The sequence below is a fragment of the Mirounga angustirostris genome, unplaced genomic scaffold, assembly GCF_029215605.1.
Source record: "Mirounga angustirostris isolate CCGP_5_RB_7025 unplaced genomic scaffold, mMirAng1.0.hap1 SCAF_2, whole genome shotgun sequence".
Taxonomy (NCBI): domain Eukaryota; kingdom Metazoa; phylum Chordata; class Mammalia; order Carnivora; family Phocidae; genus Mirounga; species Mirounga angustirostris.
The window spans coordinates 199458134-199473372 of record NW_026991710.1 but is presented as its reverse complement, the minus strand read 5'-3'; positions in this window follow the sequence as shown (position 1 = coordinate 199473372).

The following is a 15239-nucleotide window of genomic DNA, read 5'->3' as shown; positions in this document are numbered from 1 at the left end:
TAATGCACTTTTATAATCACCACTACATTAATATGGCCACAACGGGAATGCAGTCTCTAGCCCCTCACAGTCCTAGTAAAATAAATCATAACATTTTCTGAAATAAATTGCATTGACTGCTGCTTATATTCATTATTCTAAAAGTTGAATGAAATAATTGTGAGGTTATAGGTAAATTTTTGCCCCATCTATTTTTTAAACATCAACCAAACTGCATTAGAATATGGGAAAGGTAATTAATTAAAAACAGAAGAAAAAAATTCTGGAGACAAATTTTGATCATATACATTTAGGCTTAAATTTTTAGTACTGATTCATATAGTGAAAAGCATCCACTCTATAGCATGTGGAAGTTTTCAACACAGTATGTCTTAGAATTTTACAGATAATATAGCTTCATAATAATTGAGGAGTTGTATCTTTAATTCAAAAGGACATGATAGTTAAGGATAAGAAATAGAAATTATATATACATATATATGTGTGTATGTGTGTGTGTGTGTGTGTGTGTGTTTGAAAATAACATGCTTTTCAAATAACCCATATATCTCCTACCTGAAGTCGGAACCTGCTCTTCTACCATTTTCTGGAATCCCAGGATCCGGACACATGTCAGAAACCAATGCAACACCTCCTTGACTCACTATAATAGAGAGAAACATTCTTGTAATTATGTGTAGCTCTTGGGGAAATCATCAGAGATTAAATTTATGTTAGGCAGTCTTGGTTCTTAAATTATGATAACTTAAAATGTGATTTACTTAGAATTAAGACACTTAGCTATATTAAAATAAACCTTTATGTCTGAAAAACAAAGACTTCTTATCCAGTAAAAGGAGGCCAACATTCTTTAGTTTGAACGCTTCTTCTATTGAAGTGGTCAAAATTTAGTTTTAAAAAATATGTTTGCTCATATGGACAACTTTATGACAGGTTTCAACTAATAGCATGATGGGAAAAAAAAGAGCAGAATGGTGAAAATGTCAAAGTTTATACAGAAGAAAGCCTTCATCCACTATCCATGGATGAAGTGAAGAAACAAATTATCTGTTAATACCTATACAAAAGACACCTTAGATAAAACTATCTTTTATGTTTTCAACATTGAACATGTTTATCATTGAACTAAAAAAAAAAAAAAAGTACTGTTCTTTTATAGACATGCTGCTTTATTTCCTTTATCTGTTCCATGAAGAGCATTTCCTCCTGTTGGGATGATGTACAATCACAGTACGACAGTGATTTTAAAGTACTCACTTGCTTACTGGATAGGATAACTGCCACTCAAACACCCACCAACCCTATTTAAGCTGTCTAACCCAATCAAGGCAATTCCTTCTTTCATTCCAGAAATTAACTCAACCATGGGCTTGTGACCCAATTCCATTCAGTGAGACATGATGGGAAGTCTCTAGCCATGCCACTGGGAAGATATTCCAGTGAGACAATAGAAACCATCTCTCTCTTTTTTTTTTTTTTTTACTTGAAACTTACTGTGTCTGGATTTTGAATGTGGAACTTTTGGTACCATTTTGCTATGGTCCAAGGATGGGAGCAATAGTATGGATAGGATAGAAGATATATAGCAAGAATCAGGACACTTGATGTCATAGTCGAGGCAGAAAATTTACCAATTCAGGAAATTACCCTATCTCAACATTCTGTTGGATAATTCATGTTTCCTACACCTTAAGCCCATTTGAATAGATGATTTTATTATCTGCATATGTATATGCAGATAATAGATATATTTATATATCTATAATACATATGATATATAAATAATACTATTGTGTGTGTGTGTGTATATATATATATATATATATATATATATATATATATATATTTCCCCACATATATTTTAAATGATTCCATAAGAAAAAAAAATATATATATGGGTAGATATTGAAATCCTTAAGCATTTTATTAAAACTATACATAAAAGAGTGACAATAATTATACCAAGATTCAGTTTGCCTTGCTAAGTTAGGATGAAATTGGGATATGGACATAATCGCACATTAACTACAAATCTTTCTAGAATATATTAAATAAGTGTATTCTTAGGAAGCACTTCATCATTCCAAATTAGTTCATCTATATTCCTTACAGGTTTTAACTGAGATTTTTATATCATCTAAAAATTATTTAGCAGTATGGTGTGAGAAATGGATTCAACTCTAAAAGTTTCTTTCCTAAACACTTGTTTTTCTCATTATCATTTAAAAACAATCCAGCACATAGGGCAGTGACATCAGTAAATGGTGGAATAGAAAGCTCCAGGCCCTCATTCCCCCCATGGAAACACCAAATAAAAAACACAGATGGAATGAAATAACTTTGTAGGAGCTCTGGAGACCAGTCAGAGGTTGATGGCAGCCAAGTGAATGTCCAGTGAAGAAAAAGCCACATTCATAATGGTAGGAGAGTTCATGAGAGTTTAACTTACCCTTACCCCCTACCTTCCCTGACATGGCACAGTGGCCTCATTCCTGGTTCCCTCACTGAGGACGAAGAAGCAAAGAGAAACTTGTTTGCAATATTCTGGCCTGTGGGCTACATGAGAGACTTTTTTTTTTCTTGCCTGTCCTGGAACTCATATGGGGAATGGCAGTCAGAAGCCATGGAAGGCACTGGTGGCCCTGCTACATTTAGAAAGTGCACAGGGACTGCAGCTATGCAGGCACCTGGGGCCAAGAAATTACAGGCAGAAGAATGTAACAGAATAGCTAAGATCCTGAGGAGCTGGAGTGAGGCTTTTTGGGGAAGTAAGATATTTTAAAGCATCTGGATGGGGTGGCTGGAAAAGCACACACACAGACCTAGATAAGACAAATTCACATGCAAAACTGAGAAGACTTTAAGTCTTCATGCTAGGCTAACCTTAAGGGTCAGGGGATCACTAATTTTTAAAGGTCTTCCACAATATTCTGCAAAAACTGGGAAAAGTAGGTGTTTCTTCCCAATGCATTTTTTCACAAAGATCCCAAGGCATTCAAAATGTTGAAAAATGTTGCCCAATTCAAAGGAATAAAATTAATAGCCAGAAATAGTCCCTGAAGGAACACATGCATCAGATTTACTAGACAAAGACTTTAAAACGACTGTCTTAAGTATGAATTTGAATAATGTCTGAACATTTCTCAAATTTGAGGAAAGACATAAATATACAAATCCTAGGAGATACACAAATTCCAAGTAGGACAAAATCAAAGCCACTCACAATGAGACACATAATCCAACTGTCAGAAGACAAAGACAAAGAAAGAATCTTGAAAGCAGAAAGAGAAAAGCATCTCATCACCATGAGGCCCCCAGTGAAACCATTAGGTTTCTCAGCAGAAAACTGGTGGGACAAAAGGCAGTAAGGGGAAATATTTAAGTGCTGAAAGAAAAAAAAAAAAATGCTATTTACAGAGAAGTCTATATCCAGCAAAACTTTCTCCAATAATGAAGGAAAAAATAAGACACTACCAGACCAAAAAACAAACACAAACAAGCAAAAAACAAAACAAAACAAAACACAACAAAACAAAACGCAACTAAACAAGTAAAGAGGATTCATTACAAATAGACCTGCCCTATAAAAACGTTAAAGGGAGTCCTTCATATAGAAATGAAAGGATAATAGACAATAACTCAAAACAATATGAAAACACAAAGTTCTCTTATAAAGGTAAATATAGAGAGAAATATTTTCAAAATCCACTATTCTGTCATTTTGATTCACAGCTCCATTTTAAAAATCCTCTACATGATTTAAAAGACAAATGCATAAAATATTATAAATATGCGTTAGTAAGTACACAGTACCCAATGATATAATTTGTGACATCAGTAGCACAAAGTGGTGGTGAAGGAACTGTGAGGGAATACAGCTTTGTATGTGATTGAAGTTAAGTTTGTATCAGCTTAAGATAGATTGTTGTAACTTTAGGATCTTATGTATAACCTTCATGGCAACCATAAAGAAGATATCTATAGAATATGCACAAAAGGAAATGAGAAAGGAATCCTAATAGGTCAGAAGAAAAATTAAACACAAAGGAAGATAGTAATGGGAGAAACGACAGACAAAAGAGCTATAAGGCAGACAGGAAACAAATAAATGTGGTAAAAATAAGTGCCTTCCAAGCAGTACTTTCTTTAAATGTAAATGGAATCAACTCCATGTATGGGTTGAATTGTTTCCCCTCAAAATTCATATGTTGAAGCCCTAACCCCCATTCCTCAGCATGTGACCGCATTTGGTGATAGGGTTTTTGAAGAGGGGATTAATTTAGAAGGAAGTCATTAGGGTGTGTCTATTCCAATATGAGTGATGTCCTCATGAATGGAGGATTAGTACACAGATAAACACAGAGGCAAGACCATGTGAAGACACGTGGGAAAGACAACCATCTACAAGTCAAGGAGAGAGCCCTCAGATGAAACTGCCTGCCAACACCTTGATCTTAACTTCCTGCCTCCAGAATTCTGAGGAAATAAATTTCTGTTGGTTAAGTCACTCAATTTGTTATGGCAGCTCTAGCAGACTAATATACTCCTCAATTAAAAGACATAGATTGGCAGAATGTATAAACAACAACAAACCAGGATACAACTATATGCTGTCTACAAGAGACTCACTTTCTATCTAAGGACATGCAGAGGTTGGTGGTCAAGAGTGGTCAAATTCGCAGAGCCAGAATGTAGAATGGTAGTTTCCCAAAGCATGGGGAGAAAGACCTGGGGAATTATCATTTAACATGTATAGAATTTCAGTAGGGAAGCTACAGTTTTTCTGGAGATGGATGGTGGTGACAGATGGGCAACAATGTGAATGTACTTAAAGCCACAAAATCATATACAAAAAAATGGTTAAAATGGTAAATTTTATGTTATTTGTATATTACCACTGTGGTGTGTTTATGTGTGTGTATCCCAACAAGTTATAAATCTGTGACCTATCAGCAAATTAAATTCTACTAATCTGATAGTTCTAGAACAGTCCCCCTTATCCACATTTTCACTTTTTGTGGTTTCAGTTACTTGGGATCAACCACGGTCCAAAAGCAGATGATCTAAATCCTAGGCTAAGTCACAACACCTGTGACATTCACCTCACTGCATCTCATCAGGCAGGCATTTTATCATCTCACATCATCACCAGAAGAAGAAGGTGAGTGCAAGACAATAAGATATTTTGAAAGAGAGAGAGAGAGAGACGATATTCACATAGCTTTCATTAAAGAATATTGTTATAATTGGTCTATTTTATTAGTAGTAATTGTTGTTAGTCTGTCACTGTGCCTAAATTTATAAAATTAAATTTTATCATAGCTGTGTACATTTACTGCATATGGGGTTCCATACCGTCCGATGTTTCGGGCATCTGCTGGGAGTCTGGGAATGTATCCCTTATGGAGAAGGGAGGATGGATGAACTACTTTTATCCCCAAGCCCATGGTTTCATAGTCTATACCATGTGCTAGGACAGAGTTCTCAATCAGTAGGCAGTGGTCTCCTAATCAGTCTCTAAAATTTATTTCCCAAAGAAGTTCTAGTTTTAACGACCTCAAACCCCAATGCAGAATATTACTTGTGCCCTGTTTTTCCTGTCATCATCACTTAGATGTATACCCCCAAGTACAATGGTCATTGCCTTGTCACACGAAAACACCCTCATCAAGGTAAATGGCCATCGCTGCTTTTATCAGAAGCCGTCTGCTGTAGTGTGGCTCTTACTTCACTATTCTACAATAACAAAGTGCTCTAAAACACAGCATAAAGCCTTAAAAAAAGGTCTACTTCTATGTCCCCTTTTTTGTTTTTTTCTTCCATGGAATAGTAATAAAAAGAAATGAGAGAAATTGGAAGTACCCATCCAAGTCAGATCAAAACACTCTGGGTCTTTTTTAAAGATAATGTCAAAGTCGCTTATTTATTCCAGAAAGGTTACTTACTTGGAATTCTGTGAGAGCACAGAATGAATTAGAGAAGCAGATGGCAGAAGATAACAGAAAAGTGATGAGAGACTAAACATAAAATATGGCTGGTTTTCCGAAACAGAGATAGGCTTTTAATGGGATAATGATGGCAAAGACATGGTGACAGGCAGGTTATGTACAAGTAAACAATAAGCTCCATAAATCCCAACTACCTATCCCATCAACATCATGACCAATTAATTTCTCTAAAAACTGAAGCTTTAAAGCTGCAAAGAGTCATGGAGCTCAATCTGCTTCAAGCTGGATCCCCAGTGCCTCAGAGAAATGTTTTCAAAAGAGAGGAATTCCTCAGCTTAATACCATTTTAACTCCAATTTTGTCAAATTACATCTTTTCCAATCTCGTGGGACACATGTCATAGATATTAATAAATATATTAAACTCTAGTCAAAACCTTGCAGATAAAAATCAAAACTGGAAATATCCAAAGGGTATTAACTAATACTAAAGCAAGATGTAAAACTATGCAAATGGATGAACGGATACAAATTAGTTTCTAAAAGACTTTAATTAATTGTGATTTTAGATGTGTAAATTATATTAATGTATATATATTTAAATGCCTTTTTCAAAGTATCTTGATTCACAATATCAAGATTCCCATGAGGAATGTTTAGCAGGATGAAGATGCTTCTCTCATCAAATTATCCCACTCCTTGAGGGCATGTGTTGTGATTGTCAATTAAAATTCAACATTAATCTATTTGCAGCAAACTGTACGGCTAGACCAATGCTATAGAGAAAGAAGCAACTAATACAAAAGAAGTATAAACAAAAACCTCTATGATAAAGGAGATTATACACAAATCAGTGGAGACAAGAATTACAATTAATGAAATAATTAGAAATAGTTAAAAACACTAAGAATAATAATTATAATAATGATGATGATTTAAATATATAATATCAGCTAGAAACTTCCAAGTGTCATTTACATATTTTTTTAGACTGAATCCATACAACCATTCTATGAGGTGATAATAGTAAACCCATGCTAAAGGAAAGAAAACTAGGGCCAGAGTCATGACCCTATTGATTGAAAAATCCAGGTTCCTTTCCCTACATTCACTGCAATAAGCAATGAGACACTGTATATTCAAGAGATTTGTACCTTAAAGTGAGCCCTTTAAAAAATAATTTAAAAAAATTATTAATAATAAAATTCCATTTATAATGAAAAGACACTAAGTACCAAAGGGTGAAGTCAAAAGGTGTTTTCATTTATATTCCCAATCAAACACACACATGAGAAGCTATATGCTTCAGGCCATGAGGCTTTAGCTCAAATACCATCTGGTGGTAATTTTCCTGCAGTAGAGAGACCAGGCTCAGAGGCTTTCCACATGTGCCCATAAACCACCTCCAGAGCATTAGAACCATGGCTTGGCTTGAAAATTAAAATCTTCATGGAAGGTGCAATTTTTTTGGTTAAAATTTAGCTTGTATACCTTTGGAATAAATAATCCAAAATAACAGCCATTGAAAGAAAATCAGACTTTTTAGAGACATTGCTCCTGTGATGTAGTATAACATATTTGTACTGTTGATGCTCATTTCTTTAGAGACCTAAAGATATGTTTCAGCTGGATCAATTCTGAGGCTAATTCTAACCATTTTAAACCTTCAGAGAGGTGACATGTTTTTAGTTGCATGACAATAAAAAATGTTGTTATACAGAAAACATTCTGGTTGAAATTCGTTGGTAGCAATATCTCCACTCTATCAATGACCTTTAGATGACAGAAATCCCATTCCATGCATATGTGTTTGAGGGGTACCGTAAGCTTCAGACTTTCCTGCTATAATCAGTTCGAAATAAGTCAACATTAACATTTGTTCTTTTCGCATTTAATAGATTCAGTATTTCTTTACTGAAATGAAAAGCAATCTCTACTTCTTGATATATTTCTTCGTTTTGATTAATAAGAAGTTTTATCTCATCACGAATAAAACGTATTCATGTTAGTTCTTCCTAAAAAAACCAAACTACTAACTTAATTAAATGTTAATCTCCACACCATTTTGCTATTGTACTAATTTCTTTCATTTGGCTATAACAGGATTATTCTCGCTTTAACAGAGTATCACATAGGATACTTCCACATGCATAATAGAATTTTGGGTAACTTTTCTCTGTTTCTGCTGAACATTTAGTCTTTACCAGTATTTGGTTTGATCCTAGAACAGTAAGCAAATATTTACTAGTTTTATGGAAGGAGGTAAAACAAGAATTCTTGACAACTGGATGATAAAGTCTTATGAGTGTAACATTAAACTGATAAGAATAGGGGCGGAGCAAGATGGCGGAGGAGTAGGAGACCTGGATTTCGTCTCCTCTCAGGGATTCAGCTGGATGGGGATCAAACCATTCTGAACACCTACAAACCCAACAGGAGATCGAAGAAAAGAAGAGCAACAACTCTCTCAACAGAAAAGCGACCACTTTCTGGAAGGTAGGACGTGCGGAGAAGTGAATCCGAGGCGATATTTGGGAGGATAGACGGCGGGGGAGGGGCCTCCGTCGGCCGCTTCTGGCGAGTGATCGAGCCGCGGAGCACAAAGTCGGAACTTTTAAAAGTCTGCTCCGCCGAGGGACGTCACTCTGGTGGCTAAGCGGGGGGTGGAACCCTCCGGGACAGTGTGGTCTCAGGACCCCCGGGGTCACAGAAAGACCGGGGGTGCCTGAGGGCGGCAGAGCTCCCAGGTATCGGAGCGGGGAAGCCAGCTGCAGAGATGGAGCCGAGGACTGGGCTCTCCGCTCGGGGTGGCCATTGACCGTGATCCGTGGCACCGTCGGGCCCCTGCTCCTCAAGCAGGGACCCAAAAAGCGGCAGATCGGGGGAGACTCCCCTTCCTCCCCGGGAGGAGCCGCGCGGAGTGCACCGCAGGGATCTGCTGGGTTTGGAGACTCCACCCGGGGTCGGGGGCCAGAGATAGAAACGCGCGGTCACAGGCCCGGCGAGCACGGAGTGCGGCCGGAGACCGGGGAGACGGGAGTGACTGGCGGCTTTTCTCTGGGGGCGCACTGAGGAGCAGGCTCCGAGTGCTCGGCTCCTCCGGGGTGGACATTGGGAGGCCGCCACTTTCACTCTCCGCCTCCAAAGCTGGACGGAAAGCTCGCAGGGAACAAAAGCCCCGGAGAGCAAACCCGAGCAGATTACTGAGACATGAGGGGGCAAGGGCGGGACAATTCCGTCTCCGGCAGAGACATTTGGAAACCAGGGCAACAGGCCCCTCCCCAGAAGATCAGCGAGAACAGCCGGCCAAGACCAAGTTTACCGATCAATGAGAACGGCAGAACTCCAGCGCTAGGGGAATACTGCACATAGAATTCACGGCTTTTTTACCATGATTCTTTAGTCTTTCAAAGTTAATTTTTTTTAACTGTCTTTTTTGTCTTTTTATTTCTTTTTGAATTTTTCTTTTTCCCTTTTTCAACCAACATCTTATCAATCCCTTTAAAAAAAAAAAAAACATTTTTTTTTTTTTTCATTTTTAGAGTCATATTCTATCCCTTCATAGTAGTTACTCATATTTTTGGCTTATATATATAAGTTGTTCTCCCTTTAAAATTTTGAGATAGTTTCTTCTAACAGATTAAAATATACCCTAAATCTCTAGTATATGGTGCTTTCTATTACCCTGCCTGATCACATCCTCTCTTTTTTTTTTCCTTTTTTTTCTTCTTTTTCTCTTTTTCTTTTTTCTTTTTTTAAATCCTCTTCTTTCTTTTTTCAAACAACTTCTTGTCAATTCCTTTTATAACATTTTTTATAATTTCCATTTTTACAGTCATATTCCATCCCTTCATCATATCAACCCTCATTTTTGTACATATATGTTTTTCTTTCTTTAAAATTTTGGGAGGCACTTTCTTCTAAAAGACCAAAATACACCCCAAATCTAGTGTGTGGCACTGATCGATATACCATATGTTGTTTTGTTTTGTTTGTTTTTGTTATCTTTATCTTTTTTTTTTTTTCTTTTTTTCTCTCTTTCCCTTTCTTATCCCACTGCTTCAGGTCTTTTCTGATTTGTTTAGAGTATATTTTCTGGGGACGTGGTTACTCTGCTAGCATTTTGTTCTCTCATTAATCTATTCTCCTCTGCACAAAATGACAAGACGGAAAAAATCACCTCAACAAAAAGAACAAGAAGTAATAACGACTGCCAGGGACCTACTCAATACGGATATTAGTACGATGTCAGATCTAGAGTTCAGAATCATCACTTTAAAGATACTAGCTGGGCTTGAAAAAAATATGGAAGTTATTAGAGAAACCCTTTCTGGAGAAGTAAAAGCTAAAATCCAACCAAGTCGAAATCAAAAAGGCTATTAATGAGGTGCAATAAAAAATGGGGGCACGAACTGCTAGAATAAATGAGGCAGAAGAGAGAATCAGTAATATAGAAGATGAAATGATGGAAAATAAAGAAGCTGAGAAAAAGAGAGATAAACAACTACTGGATCACAAGGGCAGAATTCGAGAGATAAGCAATACCATAAGACGAAACAATGTTAGAATAATTGGGATCCCAGAAGAAGAAGAAAGAGAGACAGGGCCAGAAGGTATAATGGAGCAAATTATAGCAGAGAACTTCCCTAATTTAAGGAAAGAAACAGGCATGAAAATCCAGGAAGCACAGAGAACCCCTCTCAAAATCAATAAAAATAGGTCAACTCCCCGACATCTAATAGTAAAACTTACGAGTCTCATAGACAAAGAGAAAATCCTGAAAGCAGCTAGGGAGAAGAGATATGTAACCTACAAGGGTAGAAACATTAGATTGGCAACAGACCTATCCACAGAGACCTGGCAGGCCAGAAAGGACTGGCAGGATATATTCAGAGCACTAAATGAGAAAAATATGCAGCCAAGAATACTCTATCCAGCTAGGCTGTCATTGAAAATTGAAGGAGAGATAAAAAGCTTCCAGGACAAAAAAAACTAAAGGAATTTGCAAACACAAAACCAGCCCTACAGGAAATCTTGAAAGGGGTCCTCTAAGCAAAGAGAGAGCCTAAAAGCAACATAGACCAGAAAGGAACACAGACAATATACGGTAACAGTCATCTTACAGGCAATACAATGGCACTAAATTCCTATCTTTCAATAGTTACCCTGAATGTAAATGGGCTAAATGCCCCAATCAAAAGACACAGGCTAACAGACTGGATTAAAAAACAAGATCCATCGATATTATGTCTGCAAGAGACTCATTTTAGAACCAAAGACACCCCCAGATTGAAAGTGAGGGAGTGGAAAACCATTTACCATGCTAATGGACACCAAAAGAAAGCTGGGGTGGCAATCCTTATATCAGACAAATTAGATTTTAAACCAAAGACTGTAATAAGAGATGAGGAAGGACACTATATCATACTTAAAGGATCTATCCAACAAGAAGATCTAACAACTGTAAATATCTATGCCCCTAACATGGGAGCAGCCAATTATATAAGGCAATTAATAACAAAAGCAAAGAAACACATCGACAACAATACAATAATAGTGGGGGACTTTAACATCCCTCTCACTGAAATGGACAGATCGTCTAAGCAAAAGATCAACAAGGAAATAAAGACTTTAAATGACACACTGGACCCAATGGACTTCACAGACATATTCAGAACATTCCACCCCAAAGCAACGGAATACACATTCTTCTCTAGTGCCCATGGAACATTCTCCAGAATAGATCACATCCTAGGTCATAAATCAGGTCTCAACCGGTACCAAAAGATTGGGATCATTCCCTGCCTATTTTCAGACCACAATGCTTTGAAACTAGAACTCAATCACAAGAGGAAAGTCGGAAAGAACTCAAATACATGGAGGCTAAGGAGCATCCTACTGAAGAATGAATGGGTCAACCAGGAAATTAAAGAAGAATTAAAAAAATACATGGAACCCAATGAAAATGAAAATACAACTGTTCAAAATCTTTGGGATGCAGCAAAGGCAGTCCTAAGAGGAAAGTATATAGCAATACAAGCCTTTCTCAAGAAACAAGAAAGGTCTCAAGTACACAACCTAACCCTGCACCTAAAGGAGCTGGAGAAAGAACAGCAAATAAAGCCTAAACCCAGCAGGAGAAGAGAAACCATAAAGATCAGAGCAGAAATCAATGAAATAGAAACTAAAAGAACAGTAGAACAGATCAACGAAACTAGGAGCTGGTTCTTTGAAAGAATTAACAAGATTGATAAACCCCTGGCCAGACTTATCAAAAAGAGAAGAGAAATGACCCAAATCAACAAAATCATGAATGAAAGAGGAGAGATCACAACCAACACCAAAGAAATACAAACAATTATAAGAACATATTATGAGCAACTCTATGCCAGCAAATTAGATAACCTGGAAGAGATGGAGGCATTCCTAGAGATGTATCAACTACCAAAACTGAACCAGGATGAAATAGAAAACCTGAACAGACCTATAACCAGTAAGGAAATTGAAACAGTCATCAAAAATCTCCCAAAAAACAAAAGCCCAGGGCCAGATGGCTTCCCAGGGGAATTCTACCAAACATTTCAAGAAGAATTAATACCTATTCTTCTGAAACTGTTCCAAAAAATAGAAACGGAAGGAAAACTTCCAAACTCATTTTATGAGGCCAGCATTACCTTGATCCCAAAACCAGACAAAGACCCCATCAAAAAGGAGAATTACAGACCAATATCCCTGATGAACATGGATGCAAAAATTCTCACCAAAATAATAGCCAATATGATCCAACAGTATATTAAAAGGATTATTCACCACGACCAAGTGGGATTTATCCCTGGGCTCCAAGGTTGGTTCAACATCCGCAAATCAATGTGATACAATACATTAACAAAAGAAAGAACAAGAATCATATGATCCTCTCAATAGATGCAGAAAAAGCATTTGACAAAGTACAGCATCCTTTCTTGATCAAAACTCTTCAGAGTATAGGGATAGAGGGTACATACCTCAATATCATAAAAGCCATGTATGAAAAACCTACAGCAAATATTATTCTCAACGGGGAAAAACTGAGAGCTTTCCCCCTAAGCTCAGGAACGCGGCAGGGATGTCCACTATCACCACTGCTATTCAACATAGTATTGGAAGTCCTAGCCACAGCAATCAGACAACAAAAAGAAATCAAAGGCATCCAAATTGGCAAAGAAGAAGTCAAACTCTCACTCTTTGCAGATGATATGATACTTTATGTGGAAAACCCAAGAGACTCCACCCCAAAACTGCTAGAACTCATACAGGAATTCAGTAAAGTGGCAGGATATAAAATCAATGCACAGAAGTCAGTGGCTTTCCTATACACCAACAACAAGACAGAAGAAAGAGAAATTAAGGAGTCCATCCCATTTACAATTGCACCCAAAACCATAAGATACCTAGGAATAAATCTAACCAAAGAGACAAAGGATCTATACTCAGAAAACTATAAAATACTCATGAAAGAAATTGAGGAAGACACAAAGAAATGGAAAAAGGTTCCATGCTCATGGATTGGAAGAACAAATATCGTGAAGATGTCAATGCTACCTAGAGCAATCTACACATTCAATGCAATCCCCATCAAAATACCATCCACTTTTTTCAAAGAAATGGAACAAATAATCCTAAAATTTGTATGGAACCAGAAAAGACCCCGCATAGCCAGAGGAATATTGAAAAAGAAAAGCAAAGCCGGCGGCATCACAATTCCGGACTTCAAGCTCTATTACAAAGCTGTCATCATCAAGACGGCATGGTACTGGCACAAAAACAGACACATAGATCAATGGAACAGAATAGAGAGCCCAGAAATGGACCCTCAACTCTATGGTCAACTCATCTTTGACAAGCAGGAAAGAATGTCCAATGGAAAAAAGACAGTCTCTTCAACAAATGGTGTTGGGAAAATTGGATAGCCACATGCAGAAGAATGAAACTGGACCATTTCCTTACACCACACACAAAAATAGACTCCAAATGGTTGAAAGACCTCAATGTGAGACAGGAGTCCATCCAAATCCTAAAGGAGAACACAGGCAGCAACCTCTTTGACCTCAGCCGAAGCAACTTCTTCCTAGAAACATCGCCAAAGGCAAGGGAAGCAAGGGCAAAAATGAACTATTGGGATTTCATCAAGATAAAAAGCTTTTGCAAAGCAAAGGAAACAGTCCACAAAACCAAAAGACAAATGACAGAATGGGAGAAGATATTTGCAAATGACATATCAGATAAAGGGCTAGTATCCAAAATCTATAAAGAACTCATCAAACTCAACACTCAAAGAACAAAGAACCCAATCAAGAAATGGGCAGAAGACATGAACAGACATTTTTCCAAAGAAGACATCCAAATGGCCAACAGACACATGAAAAAGTGCTCAATATCACTCAGCATCAGGGAAATCCAAATCAAAACCTCAATGAGATACCACCTCACACCAGTCAGAATGGGTAAAATTAACAAGTCAGGAAACGACAGATGTTGGCGGGGATGCAGAGAAAGGGGAACCCTCTTACACTGTTGGTGGGAATGCAAGCTGGTGCAGCCACTCTGGAAAACTGTATGGAGGTTCCTCAAAAAGTTGAAAATAGAGCTACCATATGATCCAGCAATTGCACTACTGGGTATTTACCCCAAAGATACAAAAGTAGGGATCCGAAGGGGTACGTGCACCCTGATGTTTATAGCAGCAATGTCCACAATACCCAAACTGTGGAAAGAGCCAAGATATCCATCGACAGATGAATGGATAAAGAAGAGGTGGTATATATATACAATGGAATATTATGCAGCCATCAAAAGGAATGACATCTTGCCATTTGCAACGACGTGGATGGAACTGGAGGGTATTATGTTGAGTGAAATAAGTCAAAAAGAGAAAGACATGTATCATATGATCTCACTGATATGAGGAATTCTTAATCTCAGGAAACAAACTGAGGGTTGCTGGAGTGGGGGGTGGGGTGGGAGGGATGGGATGACTGGGTGATAGACACTGGGGAGGGTATGTGCTCTGTTAAGTGCTGTGAATTGTGCAAGACTGTTGAATCTCAGATCTGTACCTCTGAAACAAATAATGAAATATATGTTAAGAAAAAAAAAAAAAAGAAGAAGAAGAAGGTAGCAGGAGGGGAAGAATGAAGCGGGGGAAATCGGAGGGGTAGGCGAACCATGAGAGACGATGGACTCTGAAAAACAAACAGGGCTCTAGAGGGGAGGGGGGTGGGAGGATGGGTTGGCCTGGGGATGGGTATTGAGG